Genomic DNA, 18,026 nt, shown 5'->3' on the forward strand with positions numbered 1-18,026 from the left:
GTGGAAAAGAGTGCCAAACATGTTTTGGGCCTCCCCCTAGCCCTTGTTCACTGGTCTCTAATTAGACACCTGAATCAATTTAGTTTTTAAAGATTTTTTTTTATATATTAAATGGCTAATGTAGAAAACGTTTTGGTATACATTATTTAAATATTTTAGTTATTTACTGACGAAGTAGGAAGGTATCCTATGAAACGCGTTAGGCCACGCCCACCATCTTCACGCCACGTCGAACATCTGTATCGGAGCCAGCATTACATCGATCAGCTGGTGTAGTAAAAGTGGCGTTTTTATGCTTGCTGTTTTAATGTTTTTATGACATTTATTGGTGACACTCTACTGCGGATAAATTATTGACTCCTATCTCATATGGGACAATCGTTATTGATTGAAGGAGACTTGGTCTAGGGAACATTTTCTGACCGGATTGAGACCGATGCGAGTTCATTTTTTATGTGTTTTTACCATACCTCATATCGTTTGAGGGTTAAAAGTGTGAGTGTGCATTTGTGTGTAATAAATTGTTACTGTTTTGATGTACTTCACTTAGATGGGTTTGCATATGTTTTATACCTAAATATCCTAATGATAGGAGATTGTTTATAAATATGTTCAAGTTGGTTTCATAGACTTTACCTCTAAACTTGATTAACCCTTTGATGACAGGGTTAATTTGTCTATATCAGAACAACGTTCCTATGTAAATAAATTGAAATCCTGCGATCGTGCACTCGATCGCGAGATTTCAATGATGGGATCGGGTCGGGGGGGCGTCCCTGTGACACTAGGCATGCCCTTCAGACCACGATCACATCATGGAAGCGCCATTGGCTTTAGGACAGCCAACGGTTATGACGTTCTAACCGCACTAAAGCCCAGTGTAATTATGATGGAATAGAATGGCGTTAAAAACAAAGAGAGAACCCTATATTTATATAATACATAAGTCAGACTTTCATCCAATTTATCATATTTCATATGAAAATCAAGCAAATGGGATGGATCCCATATAATAGCCTTTAACATAAACAAGTTGTATTTTAGTCCTGAAATCCCAGAATATAGTTGAGATTCTCAGTTCATGTCACAAAAGGATAATTTTTCTGTTAATTGACTTAAGACCGCTTGCTAAGAAAACATTTTGTGGTTTGCTGGTTCCATATCTGAACACATTATTGCACTCTTCTACATGTCTTTGTCTCCTACCTTGAACACAATTTAAAATATCAGACCCCAGAGGGCTTTACAGATCTTGCAACTGGATTTTGCTGTAGAATTCGATACTGATATTTTAAAACAAATATGTAACTATGTGGGAAGTAATGAAGGGAAAGGCAAATCATTTACGTGACAGAAATAATAGTTTATGCAACAGTTGATCAACAAGTACGTAGTCATTTAGACCAGGGGTCTTTAAACCACGGGTTGGGACCCATTACTTGGTCACAACACTGTTTACTGGGTCGTAACGTGTGTGTTGTATGAGAGTGTGTGGAGTGTGTGTGTTTGTGTTGCATGAGAGTGTGTGGTGAGTGCGCTATTACCTTTTACAACACTTTTTTTTTTTTTTTTTAATTCAGAGTAAGTGTTAAATCATTGTCGTTTTTTTTTTCCCCAAAAAATTTTATTGTGACAAAAGTAGAAATCTGACACAAAAAGAAAATTCAACAAAGTCAATAAAGAGGAGGCACGCAGGCCTCTACAAACTAACAGATAAACTGTGCAAATAATGGATAAATATCTCACATATGTCATATATACTGTACATACAGCAATGTCCAATATACTCGAGTAGTGAGTAAAGGAGAGGGAGGAGGGGGAGAGGATGGTGGGGTGAGGTAAGGGAAAAAGGAGGGGGAGGTAGGGGGGGTGGAGTACTTATCTACTAGTAGTCCAGTTTTAGGAGTTGGCTACAACATTGAGTGTCCAGTTGGTGTCATAACACGCTCCCCAGTCTGGCCAAATAAGCTTGAATAGGTCCGACCTGTCTACTACTTGGAATATACCTTTTTCCATTGTGTAGATATATGCCATGGAATTTATTATCGAGGGCCAACTAGGGGAGAACGCGGTTTTCCACGCCTTGGCAATTGCTGCCTTAGTCGCGGTTAAAAGGTATATGAATAAGTAAGCCTAGTGTTTGGGAAGAGAATGAGTTCCAATGTGGAGAAGGGCATTAGAGGGAGTCATGGAGAGGGTTATACCCTGACTAAGTAGGACACATAAACAGGAGTTTCATAAAGGTGCAATTTTAGGGCAATCCCACCAGATATGTAAAGCGTCTCCTATCTGTCCACAGTCACGCCAGCACAAAGGCGAGGCAAAACCATACATTTTGGCCAGTCTTGTGGGAATGTAATACCAATGCGTCAGTAGCTTATAATATGTCTCAAATAATGTGACACAATGTAGGGCCTTTTTTGTAAGGGTTAAAGTAGATTGCCAAACATGTGGGGAGAAGGTGATATTAAGGTGTAGTTCCAATTTGAGTAAGTGAGGTAACTTGTCTCCCTCGGTGTTACCTATGTGGGTGTAGTGTAGGGATAAAGGTTTGCGTAATCTATTGCCTTGTTGCCATACAGTGTGTGAGGGCGAAACTATTCAGGTTTAAAGCCCCAGCTTGTCAGGAAACTTTTCAGCCTGATATATTCAGATTTCATATATACGGGTATAGAAGAGTCAGCATGTATTTCCTCTAGTGTGCGGAACCTCGGTTGTGGGGAAGAGGACCAAAGGTCTGAGACTGTCACCACTCCCAGTTGTGTCCACTTTTGGGGGTGGGAGTCAGGGAGGCCTAAGAGTAAACCCGCAAGTGAAGTAACCGGGGAGGGGTGTGGGGCTATATGAGTATAATGTCTAATCTTGTCCCACATCCACAGGCACTCACAAATAATGGGGTTAGTGATGTTTAGGGTTCATCTGCAGTGGGGAGGGATCCGGGATCCATATTAAGTCAGGTAGATGTATGTGGTGTGGTAAAGAGGCCTGTTCAATAGTTTTACATTTGCTGAGATATTTTGTTGCTCCCCATTGTGAGATGTGTTAACATTGCCCCCTCATAGTAGCCGAAAATAGGAGAGGCTATCCCTCCACGATGTAGAGGGCTCTATAGAATTCTATGTGCTACTCTGGGGGGCTTATTTTGCCAAATGTATTTGGTAAACTCGCTTTGAAACTGGTGGAGCAAGTACCTGGGGATTCTGATCGGAAGACACCTGAAGGGATATGTTATTTTAGGTAAAAAATACATTTTGAGGGCTGCGAGTCTGCCTACCCCGGAAATGTAGGTGTAGTCCCATTTATTTTTAAGGGTACGTAGTTCGGACAGTAGAGGGAGACAGTTATCCTTGATGATCTGAGGTATGTTATGTGATATCTTGACCCCTAAATGTGTGACGAAATCAGTAACACAACTGACCTTGTGTTGGGTATTGAGGCGTTGGACCGCAGTTTGGTGTATGCCCCATGTAAAGATTTTAGTTTTATCTAAATTCAGTTTATAAAAGGACAGACGTCCAAAAGAATCAAGGATATCCTTGAGCCTGGGTAGTGAAGATAGTGGGTCTGTTGAGAAGATGGTGATGTCATCAGCGAAATTGGCTATTTTGTGAGTTGTACCATGTAGAGTGATGTCATCTATATGTTTATCTGATCTTATTTTTTCTGCACGGGGCTCAATTGCCAAGGCAAATAACAAGGGCGAGAGGGGACATCTCTGTCTGGTTCCGTTGGAGATTGGGAAAGAGGGTGTGTGATATCCTAGCCCTTTCACCGTCGCTGTGGGAGTAGATTATAATGTTTGAATGGCTGTCCGGACAGTTTCTGGAAAACCATAAGTTTTAAGGACCTCCCATAAATAACTCCACCTGACTCGATCAAAAGCCTTCTCTGCATCCAGTGAGATGATAGAGAAAGGCTTATTCAATCTGGTAGATTCAGCGAAGATATTGAGTAACCGCCTAGTATTGTCAGGACCTTCCAGGTGGGGTATAAACCCCACTTGGTCTAGGTCGATAAGGTGGGGGAGCAAAAGAGAAATACGGTTAGATAGTAATTTAGCGTAGATTTTTACATCTAAATTAATCAGGGAAATGAGCCTATAGCTAGCGCAGAGAGATGGGTCTTTTAGGGGCTTTGGGATGGTAATAATCGTGGCTTCCAAAAACTCGCTAGAGATCGTGCCTTCCTCTTTAGCTAGATTTAAAAATCTAAGGAGTAAAGGTGAAAGTTCGTTGAGATATGTTTTATAAAAAAACGCCGGGAACCCATCCGGGCCCGGGTTTTTGAAAGCTTTCATATTTTTTAACAACACTTTTAATTTCCCTAAGTGTGAAGGGAGCTGTGAGGGATTCGCTGCGTTCATCTAGAAGAGTTGGAAGCTTTAATTTTTCCAAAAACGCTCTGATGTCTGAAGGGGTGGCTAATGCGTTACATACTGACTCTTCTATATTATATACTCCTGAATAAAATTTAGCAACACATGTGCCTATTTGTGAGGGTAAACATCTCACAATATTATGACTTATATTTATGCTGCAAAAAGTATTTGCCTGTTAAATATGCTTTTACATTTTTAAATAAAGATGGATTCTTAGTCATACAATATGATCATATTCTGCTAAGCCAGTCACCACTTACAAGGTGTCCCACAATAGACTGGTCCTAACACTAATCAGTTTAGCTTTGCTGGGCTAAATCCTTCATTTCTAATATTCAAATACAGAATTCCCACACTGCAGCAAATCATGTCTACACAGAGTGAAACTCCCTAGATTTATATGTATACCACAATCACATAGTCTGGAACACACCTGGGCTGGGTGGTGTGCATTAACCAAAGGGGGGGGGGGGGGATTTGGTCAACTCCCTATTCAAGAAAATCAACAAGGGGGTTTTGGTTAAGCACACCACAAAAAGACTGTTTATATCTTAACACACACATTGTGGGAGTGCTACCAAAGTGACCAAAATAATTACAAAACAACAAAAAAGTATTGGTGCACATCCAACCACTTAAGTCCACATATTTATAGCATATTTATATATACTTATGTCTGCTAAATATTTTTAAATAGTTCAAATAAAATTGGGATAAACATCTCACAATATTATGACTTATATTTATGCTGCAAAAAGTATTTGCCTGTTAATTATGCTTTTACATTTTTAAATAAATATGGGATCTTAGTCACACAATATAATCATATTCTGCTAAGCCAGTCACCACTTACAAGGTGTCCCACAATAGACTGGTCCTAACACTAATCAGTTTAGCTTTGCTGGGCTGAATCATTAATTTCTAATATTCAAATACAGAATTCCCGCACTGCAGCAAATCATGTCTACACAGAGTGAAACTCCCTAGCTTTATATGTATACCACAATCACATAGTCTGGAACGTTTGCAGGTCTGGTGTCCCAACAATCTTAGGGATCCCTCTGAAACGTATATTGTTCCGTCGGGATCTATCTTCGATGTCTGCCATTTTGAACTCCAGTTGCGTTAACTGTTCCGCAAGATTTTCTGTGTAGGATAGGAGACTGGTCTGGTCAACCTCCATATCATCTTGCTTACGTTCAAGTGCGTCAACCCTTTCTCCTATCTCGGAGATGTCCTTCAATTCTGCAGAGGTTTATTGATCTCTTGAGTAATAGACCACGTCTGGTTAGCTAGCATCTTCTGTAAGGTAGATTTTGTGATGAAATGATGTGAAGGAGCTGCTGAATGAATACTTGACTGAGATTCATCATCGGGTGATTCAGGATCACTGAGCTCTGCATTTGGATCTATGGTAGAAACCTTTCCAGATTGAGTAAAATGATCATATACTGTCTTTTTAGCGACAGTGGGGCTCTTCGCTTGTCTTCTAGAGGTATTAGGCATCTTTAAAGATTACAAGGCAAAACTCCTGTTAGTATAAGAGGTGTTACATAGCACTGCAAAATTACCCTTTGAAGGACAAGTTGACTAGGACAGATTGTTATACGTTACATTTAATAACTGCGGAGCAGGGATGGGTGACGCCCCGTCGAGACCCCCTAGGACATGATAGTTAACTTATTAGCTAGATCGGAACTGTTCTTAAGTCTGGGGGGAAGTTAAATAGTTATATACTACTGCCTAGGACCGAAGGGGGGAGGCAGAGAATGTAAAGCTTAAATTTTGGTGGATTACAGAGCCGACGGGGCTGCACTCGTATACCTGGTTAGGGTCTAGAAATAAGGTATTAGTTAAGGAACCTAAGAGCTCGAGGAGACGCCACCCAGACCTTAGGAGAGCTAATGTGAAAAGGAGCAATGTGGGGAGCCGTCTTTCACCTCTATGGTTAGGAGGATACGACCCAGCGGAAAGGGAAAAAGGAGGTGACCCACCTGGACAAAAAGAACAAGTGAAGGGGAGCAAAACATTTTTTTGGGGTTTATAAAGTGATTTATTGCTGTGCAATAGGATATGTGAACAAAGTGTCAAATTCTAAAAATGTATAAATAGTTACTTAATTGTATGACAATGTAAATTCTTAGAATATAAGGATCTATATGAATAATAGACAGAACTCTGGGGTATTATACAAGATATCAAAATTTATAACGTTTGTAAAATATGAATTGTATACAAATTGAAATATAATCATATACAATTTTGAGCTCATGCGGTTTTAATTTAAAATTACTAAATAAGCAGATTAGAGAAAAAAGTAGTTAAATAAATACTTGTACAAATAAATACATATGTATCGCACTGCAGTGGATAAAATAAAGATATAAAAATCAGGTTAAAATTAAGATAGTCACTGATAAAATCGGCTGATTGTCAAAAAAGACTGGTCTTTAAAGTGCCTTTAAAAATACACCTTATTGTAAAGTACCTTAGAAAGTAGTGGTTCTCAATACTATTTAATGTGTGGTAGAATCCGTTGAAAACAATAGTGTAGGTTTTTTGTTTGTTGCCTTTAGAACAATCCGATAATGAAGAAATGCTATTAGTAATAGCTAAGAATCCTGGAAGTTATTTGTGGGTTGCGGTGTCCCAATACTATCAATCAGTTAAAGGCTGCGGTCTGTTTACAGGTCTCTGGTTTCAGATGGAAGAAGGTCTCCTTAGCTGTGGGTCCTGGAAATTTTCTTAGAATTGTGGTGTCCCAATACTATCACTCAGTATGGACTTATGTTTGCAGGTAGAGGAGAAATTCTTTATGTTCCGGTGGCAACTTTGCTCTGTTGCAAGGTACAGATCTCCTTAGGCTGTGATGTCCAATGGACATTGCTGATTCTCTCATTCCTGCATCTTACAGCGGAGTCCATTGGACATCACAGACTAAGGAGATCTGTACCTTGCAACAGAGCAAAGTTGCCACCGGAACATAAAGAATTTCTCCTCTACCTGCAAACATAAGTCCATACTGAGTGATAGTATTGGGACACCACAATTCTAAGAAAACTTCCAGGACCCACAGCTAAGGAGACCTTCTTCCATCTGAAACCAGAGACATGTAAACAGACCGCAGCCCATACTGATTGATAGTATTGGGACACCGCAACCCACAAATAACTTCCAGGATTCTTAGCTATTACTAATAGCATTTCTTCGTTATCGGATTGTTCTAAAGGCAACAAACAAAAAACCTACACTATTGTTTTCAACGGATTCTACCACACATTAAATAGTATTGAGAACCACTACTTTCTAAGGTACTTTACAATAAGGTGTATTTTTAAAGGCACTTTAAAGACCAGTCTTTTTTGACAATCAGATGATTTTATCAGTGACTATCTTAATTTTAACCTGATTTTTATATCTTTATTTTATCCACTGCAGTGCGATGCATATGTATTTATTTGTACAAGTATTTATTTAACTACTTTTTTCTCTAATCTGCTTATTTAGTAATTTTAAATTAAAACCGCATGAGCTCAAAATTGTATACGATTATATTTCAATTTGTATACAATTCATATTTTACAAACGTTATAAATTTTGATATCTTGTATAATACCCCAGAGTTCTGTCTATTATTCATATAGATCCTTATATTCTAAGAATTTACATTGTCATACAATTAAGTAACTATTCATACATTTTTAGAATTTGACACTTTGTTCACATATCCTATTGCACAGCAATAAATCACTTTATAAACACAAAATATGTTTTGCTCCCCTTCACTTGTTCTTTTTACCCTTTACATCGATAATTGTTTGGAGGAACTTTTATCACACAGAAGGGTTATAGAGCATATTTTTAACAATTAATTTTTCAACAAAATTATTTCACTTTTTTATACTACTTAGTAATCCCTTTTTAAGGTGCACTCACTCCATCCTGTTTTCTAATATTACCCACCTGGACAAGCCAGGCAGGAAAGGGGGAGGTGAGAGGAGGGGCCCAGGTCTAAAAAAGATTAAGTAGAGGGCAAACCTCCAGGGGAGCACACACACATATAATTTAAGTCAGAGTAGGTAACCCCTGCAATGTTTTAGTGATCCCTAAGCTGACAGGATAGTCTGGTGGACCTACTATTAAAATAAATCAATCCCTTTGGTAATTCTAGCAATACCGTCTATCTGTCTACCACATTGGGGAGGAGAATGGACACCTCACTCAACAACCAAAAAAGAAAGTTTTAAGGTACAGGAGCCAATGTGGAAGCAATATAGCTCAACATGCAGCTAATTAAGAGGGTATAAATGCCCCCCATTAAACCAAATAAGGGCCTGCACTGAGAGAGAGGTGCCCCCCCCCCACCAAAAAAAAAAAAGACAGTAAAAAAAAATTACAATATGTTCACAGTTGTATAAGTGTCCTAGGACCAAACCCTCATCTTAGGAAACAGGGGGATACATCTAGAAGGAAGGATAAAAGGAAATGGGATTTGACCTACCCAGATTAGTTGGGTAGGAGCGGGAAGGTGAGGGGTGGTTTCACAAGCATCTAGACTAACCAACAGTAAAGGTACTCTCAGCGCACTGAATATATAAAAGGCTTAAGATTTCTGTGAAGAGATGAGGTCTTGGGGCCAGAATTATTTGGCGTTTGTGTTCTAAGCAGGTGCTGTGCTGCTGAATTTATGTTATCAGGTAGTGGCCCTGATCTGTAGCCTTTAAATGGCAAAATGTGGGGGAGAGTTAATGTTTGAGGTGCGTGTTATAAGGATGTAAACATAGATAGGCCTCACCCAATACTGTCCCAGGCTGAAGAAGGTAGAAAACAATGTGACCAGGAGCAAAGTGATGGAGAACTGAGGCTCCGGATTAGCTCTGTCGAAATGCCCTGTGTGGCTCGGTCACCAGTGATCTCGGAGTTGCCCAGCAGGCCGCAAGGCCAAAATGGCGGCCGTTCGCGCCACTCCAGATTCTGGCAACTCCGTCTGCTCCACTGCAAGGAGTACACTACAGAATCTTCAGGGCGAAGCAGTCACCCAGTAGGCTGTATTTTTCTGTGGCCTCCGCTGGCAGTCACACAGCGTCTTCAGGCTCCTACGGCCCACGGCAGGAGAACCAAGAGGCCCCGGGACCACGTGGCAGCAACCCTCTGGAGCAACAGTGGTAGATAATAGCGGGCGTGGTGTGGTAACAGCCGATACTCCACTATGCTATGTTAGATCTCCACTCCAAGTGATGGACAACTGGTGCAGGGTCTCAAGTGTGGGCTGTGCAGCATGAGGTGGAGGTTCTCCCAGTGGGAATATGGTCTACAGATAAGCTGGCCTCCCGGAGGTCAGTAGGCCCAGCTGACGTATTGTTTCTTTAACACCGGAGTTCACCTCGGTCTGTGTTAAAGCTGAAATGCTGTTCAAAAACTTCTCACAGTCGGGTCCAATCTCTGCTCGGTGGACTTGTAGGGAATGGGTACCCTAAGTGCTGACTTTTCTGTCCAGAATAAACCTTAAAAAGGTGAAAATATTAGATTCTTACAGCAGAGCTACTCTTACAGACGTCTGCTCAGAATGGTGGTTAGCTTTGCCCCCTACTCACACATTTTATTCCATTTGCCAAGAATAGCAATATGTTACTTCAGAAATTTTCAGACCAAGCATAAAAATAGGGTGGCAAAGGAATGTGATATCATTGCATTTGGTCTTGGGGAAAAAAGTTTGAAGAACCCAGATTTAGACAAGTAAACCTTACTCACCTTTTTTAAACGGTTCTTTCTTTTTTTATTTCATTATTCAGCTCATACAATTTTAAACAACTTTCCAATTGACTTCTATTATCTAATTTGCTTCATTATTTAGGCGTCCTTTGTTGAAAAGCATATCTAGGTAGGCTCATCACCTGGGTGCTTGTTCCTGATTGGTGGCTTCACATTTTATATCAGGAAAGACATCTTTGCTCAAACTAATGTTAAAAATTTAGAAGCCGAAAATATTTTAATTTTCATGGTAAATGTGTTGAAGCCTTGTGGAGGAACTGAGAAATCAAAAGTTCCCAATATGTGGGTATAACATCCTTATTTAAACAGAACAAAATCCTGTGAGCCAGTATGCCCTTTTTTGACATCTTAGTATTCTGGAGAGCCCTTTATTTAAAAGTGAATGTAAACTTGAGCATACTCGCTCAAGTCATAGGATATAATTTAAAAAATGAGTGAGACTTTCATTTTCGGGGAGAAACAATGATTAGTGGATTGTAGATGATCTGTCAATCAACTGAGGATTATGGCCGGCAGAGGAATGGCGCTTATCGTTCTGGCATTAAAATGTAAAAATCTAAGAAGATCAGGATAAATTACCGATTTCATGAAAGAAAGTCTCAATCATTTTTTAAAATTATTATCTATGACGTGAGCGAGTACGCCCAAGTTTACATTCACTTTAAAACCAACATGTCCTAAATATTATAGTTTGAAAATCAGAATCATTCCAGTGCACAAAATGTTTGTTTTCTCTTCTGATCCTCAAAACTTGCTATGTTTTTGGAATTCCTAGCATATTTTAGGCTCAGCATAATATAGAAAAAGGAAAGTACTTTAATTCTAGTATTTTATCACTCCTGGAGCCTCAATGGATGTAATTTCCATCTTAATATGGGAAGAGTCCACAGCTGCATTCCTTACTTGTGGGAAATACTGAACCTGGCCACCAGTAGGAGGCAAAGACACCCCAGCCAAAGGGTTAAATACCTCCCCCACTTCTTTATAACCCCAGTCATTCTTTGCTTTTCGTCACAGGAGGTTGGCAGAGAAGTGTTCAAAGATTTAAAAGTAGTCTCTTATGGAGGGTAGTAGTCTTCAAGATGGGACTGGAGTTTTAAGTAGTCCTGTCAGCCTCTCAGTGAGAGCATGGATGAAAGTTAGAGTCCGGAAATGCAGGGAGAGTCTTTCTGCAAAATCATCCCGACTCATATTAACAGCTCCATAGGCAATCGGCGTTGACAAGTTTCGCTGCCTGCTTTCTTCACTCAAGTCCATGTCAGAAGCGATGCTACTAGCTGTCACACTTGAAGGGCTGTGTTTCTGTTCCACGGCGTAGATTCCAGTAAGATTGTTTCATATTTTATACATTTATGATAACGCAAGAAGACAGGGTCACAGTGTGACTCCTTTTATCTGTATAGAATCAAGGGTTAATATCTCCTTAGGGGGATTATTGAACAGGGGAGAACCAGACTTTAGTTTAGGAATTTGCGCTTTATTCTAAAGGAAGTTTTTGGCAAATTGAGAGGTTCCAGAGGCCAGGGTGGTACCTTGTCCTTCCCTGCTCCTGTTAGATGGCAAACATTATTAAGAATGAATGGGACAGGATTGGATTCCTTTTCCCCCTCTTCTCCCTTTAACAAATTGTCCCCGGTCCTGGACTCTCATAGGAGTTGTGAGGTCCCGTCCCTAAATGGGATGGTGTTATATTCACCCTTGTTAAATGTACTACTGTAATGATTGAGCAAACTTAATATTTTGTGGAACTCAACTGCAGAACAGATAAGTTAATGTTTGAATGTTTCACCCTCTTGATATAATATCACTATAGCAGAGAGTGATATCAGTTTAAGGTAGAGCGTGATTTTATATGTATAAGTATAACTGTAATAAGTGTCCCAAAAACAGCTTTACAGTTTTTAACAGGAGGCTTGTGATTTTGAGAGACTGGCAGACTGACATCAATTATGAAACAGGAGTTCTCTGATCTCAAATTCTCCTTAGGATGGTAACGGTTTCTTAGTTTCTCACTGCTGACATGCTGTTCTCAGCGTTCTGTGGAGTAGCGTGGAAAGCAGGGGAGGAGTCGCTGGCTGACATGCTGTTTGATTGACAGCTAAGAACGCTGACAAACCCGGACTCCGTGTAACACAATTGCGGTAAGAAACGCTTGGTTTTAAACAGCAGGAAAGTTATCAACTGTGTTTTAGAGATAGCGGCTAGTAAGGGAAAAGCCAGACTCCGAGCAGGAAGGTGTTGTAGCACTCAAATAAGTCCAGTCATGAAGCGGCAATAGCCGTGAAATATTGAAGGAAATAAACCAAAAGCAGGTACAAAAGTCTTTTAAGTTGAATAGGCGTAATGCCAGGTGGTCCAGCTGAAGATTTTAGTAATCCACGAGTAGTTGGAATAAGCAATCCTCTTTGCAGGAAAATTGTGAGCTAAGTATGAGCAGGAGTAACTCAGTCAAAAGCAACAAATACTAAGCACCTGTCTTTGGGTGAGCAGGTGTTTTATAGACTCTGTGGGCAGGACTAGGAGGATGCAGGTAGCTGCTTAAAGGAACATACATGCTGTAAAAACCCTCACATCATCCCCACCTCAAGAAAGCTGTCCCACAGCTTGAGGTCTAGGTTTATCCGGGAAGCGACTGTGGAACGCAGAGATGAGCCTTGGAGCATTAATCGCTGAGGCTTCTTCCCAAGAGTCGTCATCCGAAGGATAACCCTTCCAGTGGATAAGATATTGCAGTATTGAACCCTTGTAACGGGAGTCCAGAATGGAATGTACTTCGTATACTTGAGTATCAGTTATAACTGAGGAGTCAGTTCTGTTGGTATCTTGTTGTCTAGATCCAGTATAAGGTTTCAGAAGAGAGACGTGGAAAGTTGGATGTACTTTCATTCCGACTGGCAGTTGTAAGGTGACAGCGTTAGAGTTGACCACCCGAGAAATCTCATAGGGTCCAATAAACTTCGTAGCAAGTTTCTTACTGGGAACTTGTAGTTTCAAGTTTTTCGTGGAAAGCCAAACCCAGTCACCAATGGAGTAGTTAGGGGGAGTTCTCCTTCTGAGGTCATAATGTCTTTTCTGCGTAGCTTGAGCATTCTGTATGTTTCTTTTGATGAAATCAAAATTGTCTAGAATCCTAATAGTGAAGTCATCCAATTTGGGGGAATCAGTGCTGGAGGTAGTATTGAGAAAAAGAGTGGGGTGAAAACCATAATTTGCAAAAAAAGGTGAACAGTTTGTAGATGAGCTGGTTAAGTTGTTGTAGGCATATTCAGCCATGGGTAGATAGGAAATCCACTGGTCTTGCTGATAGGAACAGAAACATCTGAGGTATTCCTCAAGCCATTGATTCAACCGTTCCGTCTGCCCGTTGGTTTGGGGATGGTATGCTGTTGTGAATCTGTGATCAACTTGAAGGAGTTTAGACAATGTAGCCCAAAATCTCGAGGTAAATTGTGTTCCTCTGTCAGTTATCACTCTAGCGGGAACCCCATGCAATTTTACAATATTGTCTAGGAAGAGCCTAGCAGTTTCGGAGGATGAAGGGACCTTATGGTAGGGAATGAAGTGCCCCATCTTAGTGAACATGTCTATTACTACAAGTATGGTGTTCTGCTTATGAGATAAGGGTAGTTCAACAATGAAGTCCATACTAATTTGTTCCCAGGGGCGGCTGGGTATAGGTAAAGACATCAATAGTCCATAAGGTTTTAACCTTTCGTTCTTAGAGGTAATGCAGGTGGAACAGGTACCAACATATTCTTTAACCGATTGTTTTAGTTTGGGCCACCAATAGTAACGGTTCAATAAATCCAATGTACGCCTAACACCAGGATGTCCTGAGGTTGGTATGTCATGATGATATTTTAAAACCTGACTCCTTAAAGCTTGAGGTACATAAAGCTTATCCTTGTGGTAGAGTATGCCATCTTTGTTCTCTACTTGGTAGTAAGTTTTTTCTTCGTCTTGTTTTTGATGTTTCTTAATCTCAGCTAGGAATGGTGTAGTAATTCCAATGAACCGTTCTTGGGGAATCACTGACTGGATCTCTTGTGTAATTGAAGGTCTAACTTCTCTTCTAGAGAGAGCATCAGCCTTTCCGTTCTTGTTGGCAGGTCTATATTGGATGATGAAATCAAACCTGGAGAAATAAAGGCTCCAACGGACCTGCCTAGCTGATAAAGTTTTGTTATTCTGGAGGAATTGGAGGTTTCTATGATCTGTGTAGATGGTGACAGGAAATTTAGCTCCCTCCAAAAGATGTCTCCAGTTCTCTAAGGCTCTGCGGATGGCGAGGAGTTCTTTGTCTCCAGTTGTGTAATTCATTTCTGCAGGGGACATGGTCTTGGAAAAGAAGGAGACTGGGTGTAAGGGTTCCGACATAGACTGGCGTTGTGAGAGTACAGCCCCTAGGGCGTAGTCCGATGAATCAACTTCAAGGATGTATGGTAATGAGGCGTCAGGGAATCGGAGTATAGGTGCTGTAGAGAAACTATTCTTGAGGAAGTCAAAAGCTGTGGATGCTTCCTTGGTCCAAATGAAGGGTTTGGACTGGGTTGTAAGTTGGGTTAACAGTTTTAATATCTTGGAGAATCCCTTGATGAATTTTCGATAGTAGTTGGAGAAACCAAGGAAGCGTTGCAGATCCTTCCTGTTGGCTGGTGGAGGCCAGTCCAAAACAGTATCTACCTTCTTATGTTGCATCTTTATACCGTCAGGGGAGATATCATACCCTAGGAAAGAAATCTCTTTGCAATGAAATTGACACTTTTCTGCCTTGGCATAGAGCTTGTGAGTATGAAGTCTTGAGAGTACCCAGCGGAGGTGTTTAATGTGATCCTTTAAGGTCTTAGAATATATTAGAATGTCGTCGAGGTACACGACCATGCAGACATCTAGTAAATCTCTAAAAATGTCGTTTATAAAATGTTGGAAAGTCGCCGGAGCGTTGCACAATCCAAAAGGCATCACCAGATACTCATACAGCCCATATCTAGTGCGGAACGCCGTGAGCCACTCATGTCCTTCCTGTATCCGTACCAGATTTTATGCACCTCTGAGATCGAGTTTGGAAAAGATGGTAGCATCCGATAGGCGTTCAATCATCTCTGGAATCAATGGTAACGGATAGCGATTTTTTATGGTCCTTTTGTTAAGCTCGCGGTAGTCGATAATGGGCCTAAGTGAATCATCCTTATTCCTCACAAAGAACATGCCTGCTCCAGCGGGAGAGGTGGAAGGTCGTATGAAACCTTTTTTTAGGTTTTCCTCGAGGTAGTTTTTGAGATGTGCCAATTCAGTTTCATTTAATGGATAGATGTGCCCGAATGGTATGCTTGCCCCTGGTTGTAGTTGGATAGGGCAATCATACGGTCGATGGGGTGGAAGTGTGTCAGCTTCAGACTTGCTGAATACGTCAGCAAAATCTTTGTAGTAATCGGGTAGTATCTGTGAATCAGGGAGAGTATGGAGAAGGTGATGCTGTGGGAAGCAAGTGTTTTGACAGTATGAGGAGTTGAAGGACATCTTTGAGGAGGTCCATACTATGGAAGGCTCATGTAACTTCAACCATGTGATACCTAAAACTACAGGGAAATGAGGAGAAGGCAACACATCAAAAGAGATGAATTCGGTATGGCCGTTTTCAGTAACAACTCTCAGAGGAAAAGTATGATGTGTAATAGGGCCGTTACGTATAGTGGACCCATCAATAACACGAAGTACAAGCGGTATTTCTTTCAACACAAGTGGGATTTTATTTAATTTTACAAGCTGGGAGTCGATGAAGTTCCCAAAAGCGCCAGAATCTATGATGGCTTCAGTTGGTACCCTTTTCTGATCCCACTGCAAGAACAGAGAGAGGTTACAGTAAATGGATTGTTTATGTACCACATGAGAGGAACAAATAATGGTGGACTTACTTTTCTTATTCTTCTGAAGAATGGGACATTCATGTACAGAATGGGTTGGATCACCACAGTACATGCAGAGGTTTCTAGTCTTACGCCTCATCCTCTCTTCAGTTGATAGAGGTCCTCTAACCACCCCAATCTCCATGGGAACGGATGTAGGTAGTATGGGTTTGGTATGGGTTCTGGGAGGTGAATGCTTGTGGTAGAGATCGGTATGTAGTTTTTCTCCACGTCTCTCTCTGAGTCTTCTATCAATTTGAGAGGAGATCTTCATCAATGCTTCTAAGGTAGGAGGTAATTCTATCCTTGCCAATTCATCCTTCAGATTCTCTGCCAATCCTAGACGGAATTGGTTACGAAGCGCTATAGGGCTCCAGAGGGAGTCAGATGCATAAAGTTTGAACTCCGCAATATATTCTTCTACGGGCCTCTTACCCTGTTTGAGATCCCTCATATGTGCCTCTGCTGTCAATTGGGTGTCTTTGTCTGAATATAAATCGTCCATCAGACTGAAAAAAAGATTCTAGGGTGGCAAGGGCAGAATCTTCATGTTCACATAAATTGTCTGCCCAAACCCTGGGCTCGCCTCTGAGGAATGTGATGACTGTTAACACTCTTATCCTCTCTGTAGTATAGGTTTTAGGACGCAAAGTAAAAAGTAAGTGACATGAGTTTTTGAATTGTTTGTAATTGCGTCTATTTCCGCTGAAAGTCTCAGGAAGAGATATTTGAGGTTCAGGTGCAGTATCATGAGCTGATCTAGCTGCTATGGAGTCCTTAAATAAATCTTTTAAAGTCTTATTCTCCATCTGTAATTCTCTCACTGCGTGAGCTATTTCGTCAACCTTCTGGGATAAGTTATAGACCACCTGAGGAAGTTCTGCTGGTTCCATAATCCTTTGCGGCTTAGTATTCTGTAATGATTGAGCAAACTTAATATTTTGTGGAACTCAACTGCAGAACAGATAAGTTAATGTTTGAATGTTTCATCCTCTTGATATAATATCACTATAGCAGAGAGTGATATCAGTTTAAGGTAGAGCGTGATTTTATATGTATAAGTATAACTGTAATAAGTGTCCCAAAAACAGCTTTACAGTTTTTAACAGGAGGCTTGTGATTTTGAGAGACTGGCAGACTGACATAAATTATGAAACAGGAGTTCTCTGATCTCAAATTCTCCTTAGGATGGTAACGGTTTCTTAGTTTCTCACTGCTGACATGCTGTTCTCAGCATTCTGTGGAGTAGCGTGGAAAGCAGGGGAGGAGTCGCTGGCTGACACGCTGTTTGATTGACAGCTAAGAACGCTGACAAACCCGGACTCCGTGTAACACAATTGCGGTAAGAAACGCTTGGTTTTAAACAGCAGGAAAGTTATCAACTGTGTTTTAGAGATAGCGGCTAGTAAGGGAAAAGCCAGACTCCGAGCAGGAAGGTGTTGTAGCACTCAAATAAGTCCAGTCATGAAGCGGCAATAGCCGTGAAATATTGAAGGAAATAAACCAAAAGCAGGTACAAAAGTCTTTTAAGTTGAATAGGCGTAATTCCAGGTGGTCCAGCTGAAGATTTTAGTAATCCACGAGTAGTTGGAATAAGCAATCCTCTTTGCAGGAAAATTGTGAGCTAAGTATGAGCAGGAGTTACTCAGTCAAAAGCAACAAATACTAAGCACCTGTCTTTGGGTGAGCAGGTGTTTTATAGACTCTGTGGGCAGGACTAGGAGGATGCAGGTAGCTGCTTAAAGGAACATACATGCTGTAAAAACCCTCACAACTACTATCCCGCTTGAGGAGCGTTCTTCGTTTGAAGAGCCCATGGATAAAAGATGGAAACTATGTTAAGAAAGATGTATCAACATACGGGATATTTGTTTCAACCGGCGGCAGCTGTTGCCGCAGTTACTGGAGAAACTACCTTCTGGTGTGACTCCTTACAAGATTTGATCGGGGTGGAGGATCTCCTCGACATT

General features: G+C 40.8%; 1 protein-coding gene across 1 annotated transcript in view; it reads left to right on the plus strand.

Annotated features, from left to right (window-relative positions):
- The window catches only part of TMEM62 (transmembrane protein 62), a 154,496-nt gene that overhangs the window by 80,824 nt on the left and 55,646 nt on the right, over nucleotides 1-18,026 (plus strand). The window lies entirely within an intron of this gene.

The sequence above is a fragment of the Bombina bombina genome, chromosome 1 (genome assembly GCF_027579735.1).
Source record: "Bombina bombina isolate aBomBom1 chromosome 1, aBomBom1.pri, whole genome shotgun sequence".
NCBI lineage: Eukaryota > Metazoa > Chordata > Amphibia > Anura > Bombinatoridae > Bombina > Bombina bombina.